The following is a 24,231-nucleotide window of genomic DNA, read 5'->3' as shown; positions in this document are numbered from 1 at the left end:
GCCCTAAGCGGGAAATCAGGGTTCGAGTTCCGGTCAGCCACAAATATTCATTGTCGTCATTCCATTACACTGCTGATGATTGTCCACAATCCCAGCTCCAAATACATTTCTTATATGTATTCTACACTCCTGGAAATTGAAATAAGAACACCGTGAATTCATTGTCCCAGGAAGGAGAAACTTTATTGACACATTCCTGGGGTCAGATACATCACATGATCACACTGACAGAACCACAGGCATATAGACACAGGCAACAGAGCATGCACAATGTCGGCACTAGTACAGTGTATATCCACCTTTCGCAGCAATGCAGGCTGCTATTCTCCCATGGAGACGATCGTAGAGATGCTGGATGTAGTCCTGTGGAACGGCTTGCCATGCCATTTCCACCTGGCGCCTCAGTTGGACCAGCGTTCGTGCTGGACGTGCAGACCGCGTGAGACGACGCTTCATCCAGTCCCAAACATGCTCAATGGGGGACAGATCCGGAGATCTTGCTGGCCAGGGTAGTTGACTTACACCTTCTAGAGCACGTTGGGTGGCACGGGAGACATGCGGACGTGCATTGTCCTGTTGGAACAGCAAGTTCCCTTGCCGGTCTAGGAATGGTAGAACGATGGGTTCGATGACGGTTTGGATGTACCGTGCACTATTCAGTGTCCCCTCGACGATCACCAGTGGTGTACGGCCAGTGTAGGAGATCGCTCCCCACACCATGATGCCGGGTGTTGGCCCTGTGTGCCTCGGTCGTATGCAGTCCTGATTGTGGCGCTCACCTGCACGGCGCCAAACACGCATACGACCATCATTGGCACCAAGTCAGAAGCGACTCTCATCGCTGAAGACGACACGTCTCCATTCGTCCCTCCATTCACGCCTGTCGCGACACCACTGGAGGCGGGCTGCACGATGTTGGGGCGTGAGCGGAAGACGGCCTAACGGTGTGCGGGACCGTAGCCCAGCTTCATGGAGACGGTTGCGAATGGTCCTCGCCGATACCCCAGGAGCAACAGCGTCCCTAATTTGCTGGGAAGTGGCGGTGCGGTCCCCTACGGCACTGCGTAGGATCCTACGGTCTTGGCGTGCATCCGTGCGTCGCTGTGGTCCGGTCCCAGGTCGACGGGCACGTGCACCTTCCGCCGACCACTGGCGACAACATCGATGTACTGTGGAGACCTCACGCCCCACGTGTTGAGCAATTCGGCGGTACGTCCACCCGGCCTCCCGCATGCCCACTATACCCCCTCGCTCAAAGTCCGTCAACTGCACATACGGTTCACGTCCACGCTGTCGCGGCATGCTACCAGTGTTAAAGACTGCAATGGAGCTCCGTATGCCACGGCAAACTGGCTGACACTGACGGCGGCGGTGCACAAATGCTGCGCAGCTAGCGCCATTCGACGGCCAACACCGCGGTTCCTGGTGTGTCCGCTGTGCCGTGCGTGTGATCATTGCTTGTACAGCCCTCTCGCAGTGTCCGGAGCAAGTGTGGTGGGTCTGACACACCGGTGTCAATGTGTTCTTTTTTCCATTTCCAGGAGTGTATTTGTCGTTAAAATTGTCCGAATTGTAGTCTACTTGCAAATTTGACCTTTAAATACCATCATTACATGTGGGCTCGAATCTCTAAATATTTTGTTTATTGTTTGTGACTGAACTGCTTTCTGTTAGCATAACAGTCTGTATATCATGATGTGATAGGTGCCCTTCAAATAATGAAAAAAGTATTGTATATGATCTTACTGTTGTTTCCGCGCACCCTAGCCGGAATTCAATTAAGTCCATTAACGTTCTTTTCTCGGGAGATTCAGCTAGAGCGTTTATATTGCTTCTTCTTAGAAAATTAACTTCATGTCTTTCTTAATAACCGAACCCAGCACAGCGTCAGGTCTGGAGAGGAAAATCGTGCAGCATGGTTCAAATGGCTCTGAGCACTATGGACTTAACATTTGTGGTCATCAGTCCCCTAGAACTTAGAACTACTTAAACCTAACCTAAGGACATCACACACATCCACGCCCGAGAGAGGATTCGAACCTACGACCGTAGCGGTCGCGCGGTTCCGGACTGAAGCGCCTAGAACCGCTCGACTACACCAGCTACAGCCTGGTTCAAATGGCTTTGAGCACTATGCGACTTAACTTCTGAGGTCATCAGTCGCCTAGAACTTAGAACTAATTAAACCTAACTAACCTTAGGACATCACACACATCCATGCCCGAGGTAGGATTCGAACCTGCGACCGTAGCAGTCGCGCGGCTCCGGACTGAGCGCGGCCGGCCGTGCAGTATGAGAGTGGCGGTGATGTAGTGGGCGGGGGGAGACTGTAGACGCCGATAATTAAAAGTTTTCCCTGAAAATTCTGCAACTAACTTCTAGCATAGATATCTGACAAGATTTACTCCTTCTAAGCAGCCCTTTGGAATCATCGTATGCTCTATGAGTAAAAAAATTATGAAATTATTTCTCGTCTTTTACAGGGTACTAACTTCCTCAGTTACAATCACGTACAGTGCTGCTGTTTGCTTATTAATAAGTTTTGAAAGTAAGGTAGAGGGAAAGCAATAATAAATGCTTATTTTTAATTAAAACTTTAATATACTCGTATGTTGAAACGACAAACTACGTCCGTGAGTCTTAGCAAGGTGGGGGCTACATAGTTCCAAATCTGCTAAATTCCCAACATATTTAGCTACAGAGATTACCCTTACGATACCTTTCAACCACCTCATAAACAATAATTGAAGTGCTAGTTACGTTTCACTGTGACAGTCTCAAAAAGTAGTATCATAGATACAGTTTTCTTAATAATTACATTATGTGCCCTCTTTCTGATATCAATTATTTTCATGTAGTTCTTTCTTACGATGAGAAATTTAATTACATTAACTCAAGACATTATTTATTCATTTATCAACCATTGTATGAGTGCGGTTTCGTTAAAATTTAAATCCCTAGCGGGATTATTGGAGCCATTTACTCTCACACGCAGAATGAACGATGGTCAGTATTGAGGGTGTCCATCTCTCTCGCGTGTGGTATAGCATCAAATGAAACAAAAATAGAGGACAAATATCAGGGTTCCAACACAACGTCGTTTTCATAGTATCTGTGCTTGGAAGAGAAAACAATGGAATTAAAAAAGATTACATTTATCGTGTTCCTTGAGTGGGTACGCAGCGTTGCCCCAGAATGTATTTATTCAGATCTTCTTGTATTAGTCCATCTCCTCTTTCCCTCCTTCTCTGTCCATTTCCATCAACCCTTCTCTCTGACCGCCTCCTCCACCGCCCCATTTTTTCCGTCTCCTCCTGTCCCTCTCTATTTCTCCTTCTCCACTTTTCTCCTAATCTGCCACTCCCTCCTGTGTTGATCCTCTCCTACCGCCTCTAATTCCATGTTCTTCTCCCTCTCTCTTTGTCAGACTTCTCCTCCCACTCCCTCCGTCCATCTCATCCTCCATCCTCTCTCTGTCCATCTCCCCCTTCCCCTTCTCCCTGTTCATCTCACCCCTTTCCCTTCTGGGTCCCCTATCACTGTACCTGTCCCCTCGCCGTCTGTTCATCTCCTAGTTCTCCCTTCTCTCCTCACGTTATCACATTCACCCCAATAGCAGGCTGGTGGTTCTTAGTCCCACAGTATTTCTTTCCACATTATAACCAATATGTGTACCAAATTTTATTGAAATCGTTCCAGGGATTTCGCAAGAGCTTTACATACCCATGCCTTTGCTCGCATACACAGTTGTCAAATATATTTCACACACACTTAACATATTCCACGCGTATTTTTATACATATTTCATCTGTGTGTGTAACGAATTTTGCCCTGCAGTTACATTTTCACGTGGCTCAGTGTTTATGACGTCATATCTCCTGAGCTATGTGTCGTACAATGACATATGGAGATACTGTATGCGAAAACTTCTGCGAATAGAGCATGTGACAAAGAAGTAATAAAATAAAACACCATGCATGATGTGGCAGTTTTTCCTCGCATCTCAGTAATTGACATGATGCAATTAATTATTAAGACGTACTGCGTTAAAGGTTTCAAATTATGTGTAAACTTTGTTGCAAGTCTGTAAGTGCTCTCATTCACAAATACCGCATGACTAAACTAAGGGTATTCTCGCGTCTTGGGCTACACTGCTTTCTCACCACAACCCTTTTGATAGTTTGGCGGTCCTACCCACAGTGATTCTTTCTCGACAGTGTATGTACAAAGTTTGGTTGAAATCGCTCCAGAGGTTTAGGGGGAGATGTGAGATGTACACACAACACACATTTTTATAGTTTGTATGAAATTATTAGTCCTTATCACCCTCTTTTATAGCTTATTGTCAAAAATGAAAAAGAAAAAACCACACGCCCGAAGCGACACTTTTACATACAAGGCTCAAGAAAGAAAATGGGCCCTCACAACTTACTGCGGAAGAATTCTCGAAGACTGTATCAGCAGAGAGTAGTATTAATGAATCTTTCCAATTCGCTTGCGAAGACCGAAGTATCCCGTCTATTGCTGTTTCCTAAGTTCCACGGCGACTGCGTGCTTCTGACTGGTTTGATGTGGCGCGCCACCACAAATTCCTCTTCTGTGCGAACCCCCTCATCTCAGAGTTGCACTTGAAACCTACGTCCTCAATTGTTTGCTTCTTATACTCTAATCACACTTTTCCTCTACATTTTTTAACCTCTACAGCTCCCTCTAATACCATGGAAGTTATTTTGTGGAATCTTAACAGATACCCTACCATCCTGTCCGTTCTTCTTGTCGGTGTTTCCCGCATATTCCTTGCCTCGCCGACTCTGCGGAGAGCCTTCTCATTCATTACCTTATCAGTCTACCTGATTTTCACCATTATTCCGTAACACCACATCCCAAATTCTTCGATTCTCTGTTTTTCTGGTTTTTCCACAGTCCCTGTTTAACTGCAATACAGGGTGATTCAAAAAGAATACCACAACTTTAGGAAATTAAAACTCTGCAACGACAAAAGGCAGAGCTAAGCACTATCTGTCGGCGAATTAAGGGAGCTATAAAGTTTCATTTAGTTGTACATTTGTTCGCTTGAGGCGCTGTTGACTAGGCGTCAGCGTCAGTTGATGCTAAGATGGCGACCGCTCAACAGAAAGCTTTTTGTGTTATTGAGTACGGCAGAAGTGAATCGACGACAGTTGTTCAGTGTGCATTTCGAACGAAGTATGGTGTTAAACCTCCTGATAGGTGGTGTATTAAACGTTGGTATAAACAGTTTACAGAGAATGGGTGTTTGTGCAAAGAGAAAAGTTCTGGACGGCCGAGAACGAGTGATGAAAATGTAGCCGCATCCAGCAAGCATTTGTTCGCAGCCCAGGAAAATCGACTCGCAGAGCTAGCAGAGAGCTGCAAATCCCACAATCAACTGTATGGAGAGTCCTACGAAAAAGGTTAGTTATGAAACCTGAACGTCAAGTACCCGAGGCGATGGATCGGCCGCCAGGCAGCCCGTGACAGAGCATTTCATCACTGGCCTCCAAGAAGCCCTGATCTTACCCCCTGCGATTTTTTCTTATGGGGGTATGTTAAGGATATGGTGTTTCGGCCACCTCTCCCAGCCACCATTGATGATTTGAAACGAGAAATAACAGCAGCTATCCAAACTGTTACGCCTGATATGCTACAGAGAGTGTGGAACGAGTTGGAGTATCGGGTTGATATTGCTCGAGTGTCTTGAGGGGGCCATATTGAACATCTCTGAACTTGTTTTTGAGTGAAAAAAAACCTTTTTAAATACTCTTTGCAATGATGTATAACAGAAGGTTATATTATGTTTCTTTCATTAAATACACATTTTTAAAGTTGTGGTATTCTTTTTGCATCACCCTGTATAATGCTGCACTCCAAAAGTACATTCTCAGAAGTTTCTTCCTCAAATTCAGGCCTTTGTTTGATACTAGTCCGGCATCGCGCGCCGCGGGTTTTGATTCCGCGCCAGACGGCATGGACGTCGAAGACACACTGGAGGTCTCTGCACCATCGCGCCGTAAGTGAGGCGGCGCGCGCCTCCTGGCCCACGCACAATGTGAAGGCGCCGCGGTGGAACACGTGGTCCCAGCGTCCGACAGCGCCGTCCCCAATTTATGTACTTAAGCTCCTGCCGCTCGCTCAGCCAGTCAGTCTGATCTTCGCGTGCGTCTATCGACATCTTGCCTACAGACAGCGTTCCGGTCGCGGTTACAACTATTAGACTTTTCTTGGACAATAATTCCCTTATTGCCAGTTCTAATCCGATTTTTTATGACCTCCTTGCTCCATACATCGAGGGTTATTTTGCTGTCTAGGTAACAGAAATCCTTAAGTTCATCTACTTCCTGATGATCAATCCTGATGTCTCATTTCTGCTATTTCTCATTACTTTTGCCTTTCTTCAATTTATTCTCAATTCATATTTGTACTCTTAGCACTGTCCATTCCATTCAGTAGGTTCGGTAATTCTTTTTCACTTTCACTGAGGACAGCAGTATCGTAAGCGACGCTTATCATCGTTATCCCTTCCCCTGAATTTTAATTCTTGACCTTTTATTTACGTCTTTGCTTTTTGATGTACAGATTGAACAGCAGGGACGAAAGACTACATCTACATGGATACTCTGAAAATCACATTCAAGTGCCTGGCAGGGGGTTCATCGAACCACCTGCACAATTCTCTATTATTCCAAACTTGCATAGCGCGCGGAAAGAACAGACACCTATGTATATCTTTCCGTACGAGCTCTGATTTGCCTTATTCTATCTTGGTAATCGTTTCTCCCTAAGTAGGTCGGTGTCAACAAAATATTTTCGCATTTGGAATAGAAAGTTGGTGATTGAAATTTCGTGAGAAGGCTCCGTGCAGCGAAAAACGCCTTTGTTTTAATGATGTCCTCCAAAATCCTATATCATTTCAATGACCCTCTTTCCCCTGTTTCACGATAATACAAAACGTGCTGTCCTTTAAACTTTTTCGATGTATTCCGTCAATCCTATCTGGTAGGGATCACACACCGCGCAGCAGTACTCTAAAAGAGGACGGACAAGCGTATTGTAGGCAGCCTCCTTAGTAGATCTGTTACATTTACTAAGTGTCCTGCCAATAAAACGCAGTTTTTGGTTAGCCTTCCCCACCTTACACCCTGTCTTACACCCCTTTTAATCCAATCGCTTCGTTTTTCGTTTCCAAGTTTTATTATTTTGTTCTTGGTTCTTGTACATATTATATACTGTCGTCTTTCTCTATAGCTTGCCCCTATTTTTTCGTAGAATTTCGACCATTTGGCACCATTTGACATTGTCGAACTCTTTTTCCAGGTCGATAAGTCCAATGAACCTGTCTTTGTTTTTCTTCGCAGTTTACACGATGATCAAAGGTGCCGTCGCGAGTTGCTTGCTCACAAGGAATGGAACTCGTAGTATGCGCGGTTTCGGCTTTCTTCCCTCCCTGCTGCGCGGACGCCCAGCTGAGCCCCGCCTCGAAGGCCAGGTGCGCACCGGCAGGTGGCGTACAGTACGAGGAAACGGGACCCGCCAAATTCCCGTCACTAACAGCCTGTTAGCGGCCTCTTTCATCTACAGGTAGACCCCCCACCGTTGCCTTCTCCACAGCCGAGCAACGGTCGGCGCTGATTCATAGCACTATGTCTTCAGTAGAGGACTACTCACCGGCGCATTGTGTCTGCCTCAGGTCGTGTTTCTTTCTTTCTCAGCAAATGGTAAGGAACATCCATCAAGTAGCCCAACAAACCTATATAAGCAAAGGCTGTGGACAAATGACAGCCTGCAGTTTCAGGTTTTAGCTCTGTGTACAGTGATATGATGTATTCTGTAGATACTTCACGAATACCTTCGAACATGAAATATTGTGCTTTGGTATTAATTCATCCTGATGTCCATCCGAAGTGGAACTTCAATTAATTCATAGTGACTATTTACTTTTTAAGTTCCAAATAATCAGCCTTTGAACTGAATGTCGGAACAAATATCAGATAGCACGGAAGATGTTTCTGAGGAACGAGTACAAACCGCTATGAAATTTGAATTTGGATTTATCATCTGAAATGAACGAGACATTGATCTTGTCTTGGACAAGTTTCGTAGAACCTTTGCTGTTAACAGTATGATGATGGCTTAGGTTTGATAAACCATAGGCGATAACAGATTTTTTTGAAATAAAAATTTATTTCTAAGATGAAATGTCATCGCGCTTAGAACTTTTCCCTTTAATGGATTTCAATTCTTTTTTTGAGAAACGGAGCGTAATTTGTCACAGTGCTAATACGTTATTTGTTTGGCGAAAGTTTTGGATCTTGTGTAACAAATAGAAATCGGTTTGTATGACTTACGTGAAACATGGAGGATGGGGCTTCGGTCTAGGTCGTGCACTTTTGCCGACTTAGAAGCAGCCACATATTTTATGGGTTATTTTATTAGGGAAAGAAGGGGAGAGCATCAAAACTCACTGGGATTTAGTTTATAATTGAAATAAATATACAGTCGTGGAAATAAGTATTCATACAGTAGGTGGTGACAAGCTACGATGGCGTGTTGGGATAGTAAATCATCCACAGCGCCGATACGAATAAGTACGATGATGTAACGTCAGATAACCATGTTCTTTGTAATGAAGCTTCCCGTACGCCATGAATCTTCTCTGGGAAAATAACATATGTTACACTCCGCACGGTCTACGACAGGGCAAAATGTATTCATACAGCGGACTACTTTCAACCAAACAAACGGCTGACGCAGCCCCGGAGTGCATGCCACACTTGTGTAGTCGTGTGGCGGCCGTGAAGCAACAGCACGTCGGACGTGGGTACCGTGGAACAGCAGAATGGGCCGCAAGGGGAAGGAAACGACCATTGAGGAACGAAACATCGTTGTCGCCCAATATCTTGAACAAAAGCCGTATGCCAAAATTCCGAACATCATAGAACAAAGCCGAGCGACTGTGCAGTCTATCATTAAGCGATATAAGGACAGACATGTAGTAATAAACAGTGAACTACACGGTCGTCCACAGAAGCTTACAACAAGAGAGACCAGAATGCTACTAAGAATCATCAAGAAAAACACGAAAACGACAGCGTCGGCACTATCCGCATATGTACATGACCACTTCCGAAAGGACATCACTCCAAGGGCAGCTCGTACCATTCTCAATCGTTCGGGCTACAGAGCCAGGGTCCCGAGACGAAAGCCCTACATCAGCAAAAAGAACAGGAAGTGGCGGACGGAATTCGCGAAACAGCATGTATCCAAGACAACAGACTTCTGGGATACTGTATTTTTTAGTGATGAAAGCATATTTAATATCGTGCACAATGATGGTAGGATCTTGGTCTGGAGAAGACCGAATACAGGCCTCGACCGAAACAACATTCAACCCACGGTGAAGCACGGAGGTGGTGGAGTGATGGTATGGGGCTGTATTTCAGCCTCCGGTGTCGGAAAATTAATGTTTGTGGGAGGTACCATGGACAGATTTGTGTATATGAACATTCTCAAACAGAACTTACAACAGCTGTTGACACCTTGGGTCTTCCTAGAAATTATTACTTCCAACAAGACAATGATCCCAAACATACGGCGCAAATTGTCCGGCTGTGGATGCTGTACAACACTCCACACACTCTTAAATCACCAGCTCAGAGTCCGGACTTGAATCCCATCGAACACTTGTGGAGTAAGCTGGAAACACGAGTGAGAAAACACGACATCCGTAGTAAGGCCTCTTTGAAAGAGGCTCTCCTTCGAGAATGGCAAGGTATCACGTCGGAAACTACAAGAAAATTGGTCCATTCCATGCCACGGAGGTTACGAGAAGTAATACATCGGAAGGGTATGCATATGAAGTATTAAACATGTTCTGGCTTTGTTAGAAGTGTCATTTTCTGTTGGTGTATGAATACTTAATTCCCAGCGCAGTAGAGAACTTGGCAGACGTTTTTGTATTTTGTATTCTCGATCTATATACCAGCATAGCAGCATTGGCGACTGGCCAATGTGTATAGTGCATATCCAATTAGTGTTTTTGGTTTCGTCTTGTCAATAGAGGCAGTTTACTTTTCCACGCTCTAGTGTATGAATACTTATTTCCATTACTGTATAAACAAACGCGCGACTCCCACGCACACTCCGCGTCTTCATTCACTCACACATTCGTCAATAAGATGCCTGGCTTGTCAACATGCTCACTTCTGCTGGAAGAGAGAAAAGCGTGAAGTCCTCAGTAAATACCATAGCACAACATTGTCACAGGTGCTGTCCCAAACTGTCATTAAATTTTGAACGTATGTAAGCATTGCACCGGCACAATATCGGTATCTACTTGTGAGTATGAAAGAAAAGAAACGAGAAAATGGTAGAAGAATAACCTAAATACTGAAATCTGCCTTAAAATGTTCTTCAGAAAGGAAAATACATGACAATATTTGTAAGAAACTACCACAGCTGTACTGATATACATGTATTACGTCACGACCAATTTCGTTCGAAAGAACTTCATCAGGTTACACTGCCAACAGTCTTCCTAACAAATATGCCAGTATTGTAAGAACTCCATTGACACTGCAGTTTGATGATATTTTTTCGAACAAAATCGATCCAGACATAATAGATGTGTATCATTACATCTGTGGTGGTTTCTTATTAATATTAAAAAAATCAGCTGCGGAACTGAAGATAATAAAAAAATTGAATTTTGCCGTCATCCAATAGCTGTGTCACATGTTCAGATGAATGACATAGTAAACAACAGTTGTGATGTGCAAAAGTAGGTTAAATCGCTAGAAATCCAGGAGGTCCCAGGGACTCCTAAAGTTCTACAAAGAATTTACGAGTGAAATACAATGAGGCGACAAAAGTCATGTGAAGGAGACACGCACTTAGAGGTAGAGGTAGTATCGCGTACACAAGGTATAAAAGGCCAGTGCATTGGCGGAGCTGTCATTTGTACTCAAGTGATTCACGAGAAAAGGTTTCTGACGTTATTATGGCCGCACAACGGAATTAACAGCCATTCAGCGCGAAAATTGTCAAGGATTAAATATTCCGAGATCCATAGTCAAATGTGTGCCCAGAATACCACATTTTAGGCATTACAACGCAGTGGTCGACGGCCTCCATTTAACGACCGAGGGCAGAGACTTTTGCGTAGATTTACCATTGCTAACAGACAAGTAACACTGCGCGATACAGCAGCAGAAATCATTGTCGGACGTACGGCGAATGTATCCGCTATGATAGTGGTACGAATTTTGGAGTTAATGGGCTATGACAGCAGACGACAGACGCGTGTGCCTTTGCTAATAGCACGACACTGCCTGCAGCTAGGGTTACCATCAGTCCCGATGCATCGGGAGCGTCACCATTATGGACCTTCTTGTCCCGATATCCCGACAAGACCCAGTTTTGTCCCGATTTTGCAAAATACTTGGATCAAGTAAAGAAGTAACTCCATCTGTTGTTAGTACTAGATGTAAATACAGCCTCGGTTACTTTTATTTTTCAAAAAGTTTATGTTGATAATGTCACCTTACAGATGGCGCTGCTGATGATTCAAGCAGCTACATCGAGCGCCATCTTTCGAGAAAATACCTGACTTCTCCAGTAGTGCGAGGCTGGAACTATTTAGAGAACACCAGGCGGAAGAATCGGGCGGTTTCCAGTTGAATGAGATCTGATACGACGATTGTTTCTACACGTAATACGAACAACGAGTGCAAGTTAGTAATGTTTGAAACGTTTACTGTTAATATGTTGGGCGTGAAGTGTATAGTAACGTGTTCGTCGATAACTATAGTGTTATTGTAGGCTGTTTACCGTTTAATAAACTTTGCTTATTGTAGCTTACGAAAATACCTAAGGATGGAAAGAGAAAGTGTCACTTTTCGGGTTATTACATAAAAGAGTGATTTTTTGTTAAGAGAGGACGTATGGATCAGGAAGCGTTGTGTGAAATTTGTAGCTGTTTTACCTCAGTAACTCACAGAGGTAAGACAGATGTGAAGCATCGCGTTTCTACGTAGAATTATACAAAAGAATAGCGGTAGCATCAACATCAAAGCCTATTTCTACATTCATGGTTCAAGAAGATACTCATGAAGAATTGCTCTACAGAACTAACAACAGTTTATAAAGTAGACAAGCATCATCAGTCCTTAAAATCTATTGACTGAATGCCGCAATGTACCCTGACTCCAAAGTCGCCGCGAAGCTCTCTGCAGCCAGGACAAAAGCTACGGAGATCGTCAAAAATATTTTTGCGCCACGCTCCGTGTCAAAATGCATAAAACAGTTGCAAGAATTTTCATTTTACGGCTTAGGCACAGATGCATCGAATCACAAGGCTGAAAAGATGTTCCCTGTAGTTGTTCAATACTATACGCAAACTAATCGAATCCAATGGAAGGTGTTGAAGACTGATTCGCTGAATAACGAAACATCGGAGACAACTGCATAATTTTGTCTAGGCATTTAAGACAACTGCAGATTCCATTAAATAAATTAATCGCTTTTTGTGGAGACAGTACCAGTACCAAATTCGGGGTGCTTCATCGACGCGGCCAGCGGAAGGTGGTTCACCAAGTTAAAGAAAAACAGTCGAAGTAATTAGATGCCCAGCCCATATTCTCCACAATACCATACCAAGAGCTGCTGGAGTCTTAACCGTCGATATTGAAATAATAGTCACGAGAACATTGTTTTTCAACATAGCCTACACGGTAAGGACAGAGAAGCTAAACGATTTCTGCTTATATGTTGATGTCCATCATTAGACTCTTCTATCTCACTCAAAAGCAAGATGGCTGTCGTTAATGCCCGCAGGTGAGAGAATTCTTAAGCTTTGGATTCCGCTAAAACAATTTTTTCCTCCGAAGTCAGGCCACCGAAAATAATTTAAGATTTTTTCAGCTGTCCGATCAGTGAAATTTACTTCATGTTTCCGCAGTCAAACTTGGCTCTGTTTGAAAAAATATAAAAAGCGATAATTGAAATAACCAATATATTAATCGACATTCAAAGATGTCTTAATGAAAGGAAGACTATCAATTTTATTGGCATGCAAACCAAAATGAATTTGAACAAATTAAATAATGAGAACGCTAACCAAGAAATAATTAATTTGATTTCGAAATTTGAGGAAGAGAAAATGGCTTTCTATACCACAGCATTTGATTAGTTAGAGGAATGAGCTGTTTCTTCCAATAAAAATCAAGTACTTGATTAGATGACTCCATCTGAAAGCCAGATTGGGTGATGATTGAAAATACTATTATATACCTTACGAAAAATGGTGTAAAGATATCAGGCGACAATTGTTTTCGGGAATATATCGTTTTAGGAACTAAGCGTGAATCAGAAGAATGGAAGTCTAAACACTCTGCGGTAGAAAGGTGGATTTATTTTCTGAAGGAAACCGAAAATCCTGAAGGCAAATGCCAACTGCTAAAATTATGCGAATATTTGTTTTCTATTCCCGCAAGCAACGTCACAGTGGAAAGAGTAGTTTCGCTGATGTCGGCCCAGTGGATTGATGAAAGAAATCGACTGCTGCCAGGGACTGTGGAATCAGTCATACAGTGCCACGTTTAACTACAAGTTGACTTGCATGGAGTTTTATTAATATGTAAAAGGGAGAAAGACTTGCTGGTAAAGGTCTTCCGAAAAATATGGTGTACCAACTACTTCCCGGCAATCAGTGGTACCAGCTAGATACGAAAACCCAAGCGGCAGCGATCTCCTGGCCTCGTGACCGTATCGGTTGGCCCCTGGTCAGATGCGTCCCGATGTCGGTTGGTAAGAGCTGACGGTAGGCGTCGAGTGTGGCACAGAGCCTGCGAATACATGAGCCCCAGTAATCAACAAGACAGTGTGCGTGAAAGTAGTGGCTCCATAATGGTGTAGGCTGCGTTTACGTGGAATGGACTGGGTCCTGGATATGTTCAGGTACTTGGTGACCATTTGCAGCCATTCATGGTTTTCACGTTCGCGAACAAGGACAGAATTGTTATGGATGACAATGCGCCATGTCACCGGGCCACAGTTGTTCACGGTGGATTTGAAGAACATTCTGGGAAATTTAAGTGATGATTTGGCCACCCAGAGGACCTGACACGAATCCCATCTAATATTTATGGGACATAACCGAGAGGTCACTTCATGCTGTAACCTCTCAACAGGTAAAATATTTATACCATTCACACCAAGTGTAACCTCCCCACAGACAAATTCCGTAACCTACCAATAATAAAATGTGACTAATCTCTCAATAAAATTGTGACTCGCATATATAACCTATCATTAATTAACTGACTGTGAACGTAAACTGGTAAATCTGGACATCAGCAATGCAGCGACATGGCCCTGAAAAATCATTCTGAATAAATTGAAAATTCTTACCTCAACGAAGTCGCCAGATAACGCGTATATATCTGCTCCTATAAAAACATTTCTGGCACAGCCCAGTGCAATGCTGGCCGCTAAATTTGTCATGTATAAAAAGAAACAACTGTTTTTTCTTTACGGTGATTGGGATGACCATGGATTGCAGAAATTAGTAAATTCCTTAAATTCAAATGAATGTCAGAAAAGTTAATTTTATAAAAAAAAGATTATTAGCAAAAGATTTTTTAAAACATTTACATGGGACTTGATATAGCAATAGTACAAATTTTGTTGTAACAAACTACATATGCGCGCGGCTGTTTTTACCTTATACTGATCGCTCAGGCACCGCCATCGCTCCCCACGACCGGCCTTGCGAACTCCATACACACGCCTGCTAGCTACTACTTACTCCTCCTGCAACTGACACTGCTCTTACTGCAGCCAACACTGCTCTCTGGTCCAAGATTCTCTTATAGCTTACATATCGCAGGCAGCGCGTGAGCAATCCATCGAAATTACATTTGCTCGAGTGCGCTAGCAATAAATTCCTTAGTCATGGACCTCTTACAATGCACAAAACCTTGCAATGGCAACACTACAGAGGCAGCATGGTTCAATTTCTCTGCAGGGGACTTCCAACGACTTGTTGAATCCACGCCACGGCGAGTGGCTTCAGTACGCCGGCAAAAGGGTGCCTGACACGATGTTAAGAGGTATCCCGTGACTTGTCACCTCAGCATAACTTCACATATGGCCAGATTTCCCTACAGATTGCTTGAACGGATATGTGACTATAACAGCACAGGTACCTCCCATGTATAAAAAAGGAAGTAGATCTGATCAAGTGAACTACCGTCTCATCTCTACATCTACATACATACTCCACAATCCATCATACGGTGCTTGGCGGAGGGTACCTCGTACCACAACTAGCATCTTCTCTCCCTGTTCCACTCCCAAACAGAACGAGGGAAAAATGACTGCCTATATGCCTCTGTACGAGCCCTAATCTCTCTTATCTTTGTGGTCTTTCCGCGAAATATAAGTTGGCGTCAGTAAAATTGTACTGCAGTCAGCCTCAAATGCTGGTTCTCTAAATGTCCACAGTAGCGATTCACGAAAAGAACGCCTCCTTTCCTCCAGAGACTCCCACCCGAGTTCCTGAAGCATTTCCGTAACACTCGCGTTATGATAAAACCTACCAGTAACAAATCTATCAGCGCGCCTCTGAATTGCTTCTATGTCCTCCCTCAATCCGACCTGACGGGGATCCCAAACGCTCGAGCAGCACTCAAGAATAGGTCGTATTAGTGTTTTATAAGCGGTCTCCTTTACATGTGAACCACAATTTCCCAAAATTCTACCAATGAACCGAAAACGACTATCCGCCTTCCCCACAACTGCCATTACATGCTTGTCCCACTTAATATCGCTCTGCAAAGTTACGCCCAAATATTTAATCGACGTGACTGTGTCAAGCGCTACACTACTAATGGTATATTCATACATTACGGGATTCTTTTTCCTATTCATCTGCATTAACTTACATTTATCTATATTTAGAGTTAGCTGCCATTCTTTACACCAATCACAAATCCTGTCCAAGTCATCTTGTATCCTCCTACAGTCACTCAACGACGACACCTTCCCGTATACCACAGCATCATCAGCAAACAACCGCACGTTGCTATCCACCCTATCCAAAAGATCATTTAGGTAGATAGAAAACAACAGCGGACCTACGACACTTCCCTGGGGCACTACAGATGATACCCTCACCTCCGATGAGCACTCACCATCGAGGACAACGTACTGGGTTCTATTACTTAAGACGTCTTCGAGCCAGTCACATATTTTGGAACCAATCCCATATGCTCGTACCTTAGTTAGGAGTCTGCACTGGGGCACCGAGTCAAACGCTTTCCGTAAGTCAAGGAATGTGGCATCCGTCTGATACCCTTCATCCATGGTTCGAAAGATATGTGAAAAAAGGGCGAGTTGCGTTTGGCAGGAGCGATGCTTTCTAAAGCCGTGCTGATGCATGGACAGCAACTTCTCAGTCTCAAGGAAATTCATTATATTCGAACTGAGAATATGTTCGAGAATCCTGCAACAAACTGATGTTAGGGGTATTGGTCTGTAATTTTGAGGATCTCACATCCGTGTGTAGGAAAAACCGAATAAAGGGCTGGCCAAGCAAAGGGCGCTGGGGCTGTTGCCTCTAGTACTTCAATCACTGCGCCACCTCGTTTAGTCTGTCAGGCAGTGTGTCGTCCAGTGGGGATAACTCATCTGCGGACAGAGGCAGCGACTCCAGCTGCGGCTGGTGCATCTGTTTTTTGCTACAGCCGGACTCCTCCAGAAACGGGGAATTCCAAAGAGGCGGGCAGCGAGCACACCAGTATATTGGAGCGCTCAGACTAGACCGCCTGCAGGGGCAGCGGCAGCCCCAGCCGGGCCGCTTATCGCGATGCCTGCAGCCTGTTGACTGTGCCGCGCACCGCCGTACGCTCCCGTCCGCTGATGTGTGGCTCCAGTAGCACAGCCGTCTGAACCATTCCTCACCGCTCCGTCGCGTCGTCACACTCATGGGAACAAACAGGTTATGTCAAGGGCGACGCATTCGTTCAGTGTAGTAAGTGAATCTTCGCACTCTTTAGAAACCATAAAGGAGACTTGCGAATAGTCACTGGAGGGCTCGCTACATGCTGCACATCTACGGCACCTTTGATTAATTGTGTACGGAAATCATTCCCTGGTGAAGTAAAGAATTCACAAACCTACATTATGAAGGCTACAGTTTTTTACTTGGCAGCCACCTACTGTATCACCGCCACAACTTGTAAGGTGCCTCTCACGTGAGGAAGACATTTTTACTAGTTTTAATAAATTATTGTCTCTTATTGATGGATTCACGATAGTTAGGAAGTGCTGTAGTCCGTAGCCGGCCAAGAGTCGGGGAGCATTTCCCACGCTGGCTGGCTAGGTGACGAAGCGACCATATGTCGCGCGTAGTGGGGTGGGGCTAGGCGCTGGACCTTAGCAACAAGCGTCAGCCTGGGAAATATACATGACGGGAAGTACCGCCATCTTGGCACCAAAGTCACCGATTTTGTTTATTTATATTTAATAATCAAAGTCATTTATGACAACAAGAATACTAGGAGGAGCCTCTGGATGTTTAAAACTATGTATCATAATTTTGCCTCGTTAAAATTCACCACCGTTCATTAGTAAGTACGAACTTGACCGGAAATCCACGAACTGTCATGAAATTAGTAAGAGATACGGACTGCGCGCCAAAGTCGGCAGTCGGCGTTAAGAGCTCTTCCTGTCTTGTTCGATGGTAGCCATGCTCTCGGTTACTAGTAGTTTGTGAATGAGTGTTTCATTATTGATCTAATAGGAATAAAAGTGATATTACGGCATTATGAATGTTAACTTCGAGTAAATAGATACCCCGAAGACCATCGACAGCAATTTCAGATAATTAGCTTCCACCGACAGAGACATCCAATGCGCCAATAAAGAATCTGCACGGGACGACATTTACGAGAGCTGCACAGCGCACAGGCAGGAGGAAATCCATCGACACCACCCACCAGGGCGGATCAAGGAAGGTCCGACTAACACTCGCAAATCCCGGGTGGAAATGCTGACCAGTTATAATGTACGTCACATGTACCACCCTCTACGGACTCGCAGCTAAGCTGAGTAATAACAGTATCAGTTTAGAAGCGAGGGGATCTTGCAAACTCAATCGACGTACTAAATCTACACCTATGGGGTGTTCGGAAATCACCGATACAAATTTCTAGAATTTGCAGAGTAGAGTGAGTACATAAAAATTTGGAAATTTGTGGTAAGTTCCTATGGGACCAAACTGCTGAGGTCATCGCTCCCTAGGCGTACGCACTACTTAATCTAACTTAAACGAACTTACGCTAAGGACAACACACACACCCATGCCCGACGGAGGACTCGAACCTCCGGTGGGAGGGGCCGCGCAATCCGTGACATGGCGCATGAAACCGCGCCACCACTCCGCGCGGAAACAGGGTAGTCATGGTGGGACGTGCGAGTGCTTACATCGGACTGGCTGATGTCATTTGATGTATATCCTACCTCTCTGACCTGATTCGAACCTCTTTCACACGTCTGTGAGTGTTACAGGTGGCATGCAGTGTTGGAGTAGTATGGGTGTAGTTGTCGACCATCTGGAACATACCAGAAGGTTATGGGAGCAACGTGCAGTGCACGCGGAATTGCTCGTGTACTCGTTGGCGGGTTCTCTTCAAAATGATCCAGTACAGCCTCTTCCAAAAAAAAATTTTTCAAATGGCTCTGAGCACTATGCGACTTCTGTGGTCATCAGTCGCCTAGAACTTAGAACTAATTAAACCTAACTAACCTAAGGACATCACACACATCCATGCCCGAGGCAGTATTCGAACCTGCGACCGTAGCGGTCGCTCGGCTCCAGACTGTAGCGCCTAGAACCGCAAGCCACTCCGGCCGGCTCAGCCTCTTCCAAGTCGGGGAGTACGGTGTTTCTTGGAGCACCACAGTCGTGCCTGATCAGGGTACATCTCTCTCGAAACTGCTGCTTAATTGGGGCGAAAAGGGTATGCGATGGAGTCGATAGTTGTGGATAACGATCTTGATAAAGATGACGAGCAGCTCTTCCGTTACCGGGAACTTCGCCGTACAGAAGGATCATGTCGGTGTATTCTGCAAATGCGTACTCATCCATGTTGCTCTAATACTCACAGACACGTGAATGAGACTTGAATCAGATCACAGGGATAGGACAGACGTCATATGACGTCAGACAACCCGACGTAACCCCCTCCCCCCTGCATGAGCACCATGTTGCAAACCTACTTAGCAAACATGCTTTCGCCGGCCGGGGTGGCCGAGCGGTTCTAGGCGCTACAGTCTGGAACCGCACGAGCGCTACCATCGCAGGTTCGAATCCTGCCTCCGGCATGGATGTGTGTGATTTCCTTAGGTTAGTTAGGTTTAGGTAGATCTAAGTTCTAGGGGACTGATGACCTCAGAAGTTAAGTCCCATAGTGCTCAGAGCCATTTGAACCAAACATGCTTTCAAAGGGCTGTAGCACGGTAACGGTACATTTCCGGATATGGTTCACTAGTTACGATTTTATGTACTCACACCCTTCTACAAGTCCTAGAAGTTTGTAAGGGAAATTTCCGAGCACCCTGTGTATTCTTCAATCCATCTTACGTATTGTGGTGTAGGGTAGTTGGTGTACCACTGCCAATCCCCCATTCTTGTTCCAGCCGCGAATGGCGCGCTGAAAGAACTACTGTTCCTAAGCCCCCGTGTGGACTTCAGTCTCTCAAATTTTATCTTCATGTTAGAAGAGACTTGCACAAGATAGAATAAACTGGCGAGCTGCAATAAACCAGTCTTCGGAAGGGAAACCGCCATCACCACAACAACGGCAATAACAACAACAGCAACAACAACAAGAAAAGATGAGGAAGCAGTATACTGATTACTCTTCTACTGATGTAAGCTCTCGGAATTTTTATAGAAAACCACGCAATTAGACACAGCATATGTCTTGTAGCGTATGTCACAGGAAACGGATGAGTATCATCGCCACGCTTTCGCGCTAAAGGAATCTGTGAGGAAAAGCGCTGCTGTTCTTTGGATATCTGCTGCCACAGCCCAATTGATGATGAGCGTATGGATGGCATTGGTGGCCGGGAGACCCCTCGCGGGGCGGTTCGGCCGCCGCTCCATAAGTTCTTTAACGCCATTACGGCGACTTGCGAGTGAATGAGGATGAAATGATGATGGAAGACACACAACACCCAGTCATCTCGAGGCAGGAAAAATCCCTGACCCCGCCGGGAATCGAACCCGGGACCCCGTGTGCGCGAAGCGAGAACGCTACCGCAAGACCACGAGCTGTGGACCGCAGCCCAATAACGACAAATTTCGCCGCACGTCTCACATTGATTTCTACAGTTATTTCACACAGTGTTGCTTGTCTGTTAGCACTGACAGCTCGACTCAAACACCGCTTCCCTCGGTCGTTAAGTGAAGGACATCGGCCACTGCGTTGTCCGTGCTCAGCGGTAATGCTTGAAATTCTGTATTCTCGGAATACTCTTGACACTGTGGTTCTCGGAATACTGAATTTCCTAACGACTTCCAAAATGGAATGTACCATTCTTCCAGCTTCAGCTACCATTCCGCATTCAAAGTGTGTTAATTTCCGTATTGCGGCCGTAACCACACCGGAAACCTTTCCACGTGAATCACCTGAGTATAAATGAGTAGCCCAGATATAAAAGCCGCTAAAGGCATTTTTTGTCGATTCTGACATGAGCACACTACTGTGTAGATTTTTTCATCGCCTAAACGGTGGAATAGGTTTCAGCTGCAAATCCCGCTATAAACCGTTAAAAATGGATGTAGAAAATCGTGTTTAGTTGCAAAAGCCGCTAATTGCACATTCTCTTCTGGTGCAAAAGGTCGCTAAATGTCCAACGTTTACAAAACCCGCCAAGTTCAACAGCTGTTTCAAGTCCGATGCAAATCACGCCAACTGATATCAGACTTACCAATCTACCTTAGACACTCAAAGCTATATTTCAGTTTGTTAGGATTGGAAGAGATACTTTTCTTATTCAGAGTTAGGGTGGCTGCGCTTAAGCGAACGCGTAACCAAAGGTGAAGCTCTCGCTGCCGATGCGTTGTCAAAATATACGCCGGTAAAGCACAGTTCAACTGGTCAACAGTGAATCTGGTGACGTATTAACGTGAGTGTTTTGAAAGAAATTAGTAATTTTGTGGGCAGTTTCAATGACGAAGATGGTACAAACGAAGTGGGACTAATCGGAATAATAGGAATTCAGCAAGAAATCGAACCCGTATTAATCGTTTGGAAATGACGAGAACGACGATCCCTCCCGGGAAAGGAAGCGGCGTCGTGCTCAGTGGAAAAGAAATGTTTCCAAAACAGAAAGATAAGAACATGAAATGTATTAGTAAGATCATGTTATGCAATGAAAACTGCGTTGACACTATTTGTTATGACATATGCTTATATCATTTTCTACAATATTTTTCAAACCACGATCGTGTATTTTTTAAAAAAACTAATGATGAATATTCATTTCTGTTCTCGTTTTGATGTTAAATAAGTCAGCATTTTCTGGTAAAATAATGTCACCTTTGTGTTTTTATATGCCAATTTTGTTGAACTTTCAGACTTCGCTTTCAAATAAAACGTATTTTGTTCACATTCGCAGTAATTAAATTCCATCCTTCTGTCATTCTTAACATATCACCGAATAGTGGGTTTTGCAACCGAATGTTTGTTTCATAATTGGATCGTTGCGTTAGCAAAACCTGATAACTGCATAAATCGGGTGCAAAAAACCTTACTTCAATATTTCACTTAAGATTTTAACGTATAAAACATTATCGCGTATGTCAGCCATTAATACCGAGTAATTAATTATCATTTTACTTGCTTTCAAAAAAAGAAATGAAGAGTTCACCTTTAATAACTTGGCTAGAGTGGTATTTTCGCTATTATCTGTTTCAGCTGTCATGTAGTTAGCGGAATTTGAATCTCGGCTACTCAGATATCAGCTTCGCTAATGTACAGCCCTTTTATACTTTGTAAACACGATATTGCTGCCATCTGTATATAAGCGTATCGCTATCCCATGATTTTTGTTATCTCAGTTTGTAATCGCCGATATCTATGGTACTGTTCCATTATTTGGAGTCCTTGTCAAAATAGAAAGACAACAGACGTATAATGAACTCACAGACGTGCTTCTAGGGTCGTACCGTAGATCACGGAAGATGCTAGGATTGTCGCTGCCAACGAAGTAGTACATCAAACTCCAGGGATTCTTGAACGTGTGACATAGTCGATAGTGCGTCTCCATACAGTCTGCCACGGTGAAAATGGTCGACATTTTCATCAATGGCTGTAAAGGTATAATTCCGCATTTCTTAGCTAGTGTACTGCTCACGGACAGAAATTGCGACTCATCTGACCAGGCCATTGTTTTCCAGTAGTCTATGATCCACCTGATACGGTCACGAGTACAGGAGAGGCGCTAGTACGACGATAGTGTACGTGTACGGTCTGAGTACTGATGCATTATGTTTTGTTTTGTGTTTTATGTTTTGGTGATTGCACACTGCAAGCTAGTCGCAGTTTCCATGGTATTTTCAAAGAAACAGTGGTAATCTGAGTAAAGAAACGAATAAATCATATTAAATTTCTGCTCTGTAACGAGTGATCGGAGACCACGAGGTCCTTGTACCAAAATAATCAGAAAATCTCGCGGAGCAACTTCCGAAATTTTGCAGGTGGAGATCTCGTTCACCCTGTTTCTCTATATGTCCATCTACACCCATACTCTGAGAAACCATTGTGAAGTGCACGGCAGAGGGTACTTCCCATTGCATCGAGTTATTAGGGCTTCTTCCCTTTCATTTACCGTAAAGAGGGCGGGAAGAATGACTGACTGTTCATATGCCTCTGTGCTCATGTCCTCAGAATTCCTACAGGAGTGACAGGTAGGAGGTTGCCGTATATTCCTAGATTCATAATTTAAAGCCGATTCTTACAACTTTGTAATTAGGCTTTCTCTGGACAGTTTGGGGCTATTTTCAAGCATTTGGCAGTTCAATTTCTTCAGTATGTCTGTGGCACTGTACTAAGGTTCAAACAAAACAGTGACCATTCGTGCTGCCCTTCACTGTATACGTTCAGTATTCCCTGTTAGTCTCATTTGGTATGGATCCCACACACTTGAGCAATATTCTACCATGGGCCGCACGAATGATTCTTAATCAATTTCCTTTGTAGAATAATCACATTTCTATAGTAATGTACCAACTAATCGAAGCCTGCCACCTGCTTTATCTGCAACAGTCTGTGTGATCGCCCCATTTCGTAGCCCTACAAAGTTTACACCCGGCGATTTCTATGTGTTGAACTGTTCTAACTGTAACCGGTGGGTACTATAGTCGTAGAATACCTATTTCATTTTGTGAAGTCCATAATTTTACATTTCTGTACATTTAAAGCAAGTTGCAAGTCTTTGCACAATTTGAAATCTTACAAGATCCGGCTGATGGTTGGTTACACACTGTGTTATCTCAGTTGCCTCAGAGTGCCGCGGGAGCAGTACTGTGTCACTATACTGATATGTGCCTCAATCGGTAGTACCAGCTAATAGCAATAAAAGACTTTAAACCCGCCACCACACTACTGCTAATCGACACAGAGCTTCAGTCTTATTGACAACTGAGACGATTTCCAACAGTGGCCGAAACAGTGGACTAAGTAAAATGACGAAGCGTTCACGTAGCCGGAGAAGTTTTACTGAAGATGGAAACGACCGCTGATGCCTGCACTCGCACCGATTTGTGTTACGCTCGCAACTATTAGATGCTGGCTATTACAGCGGGAGGCACAGAGCTCAGTGGTTTTGCGCATGTGGATGTATATACACTCATGCTGATAAATTAAGGATAATTGCAGAATGTGGTGCCACACAACGTGGCACTACACAAAACAGGCGCTGGCACATAGGGAACACACACGACACATATCGGAAAGTCCACGGTATTGGTGATAAGTTGAGATAACCGTCCCGAAACACATGTGCTACAAAACCTCACTGCTCCCTGCGCATGAACCCCGACATCAATATGGGATATGATCACCTTGCACACGTACACAGGCCGCACAATGGGTTGGCATAATCTGGATCAGGTGGTCGAGCAGCTGCTGGGGTATAGCCTCCCAT

General features: G+C 44.3%; 1 protein-coding gene across 1 annotated transcript in view; it reads left to right on the top strand.

Annotated features, from left to right (window-relative positions):
• Positions 1 to 24,231, top strand: part of LOC124804668 (semaphorin-2A-like) — a 1,059,692-nt gene that overhangs the window by 283,027 nt on the left and 752,434 nt on the right. The gene's annotated exons all lie outside the window — the stretch shown is intronic.

The sequence above is a fragment of the Schistocerca piceifrons genome, chromosome 7 (assembly GCF_021461385.2).
Source record: "Schistocerca piceifrons isolate TAMUIC-IGC-003096 chromosome 7, iqSchPice1.1, whole genome shotgun sequence".
Lineage (NCBI taxonomy): Eukaryota > Metazoa > Arthropoda > Insecta > Orthoptera > Acrididae > Schistocerca > Schistocerca piceifrons.
The sequence above is the reverse complement of the archived record's forward strand: the minus strand, read 5'-3'. Positions and strand labels throughout refer to the sequence as shown.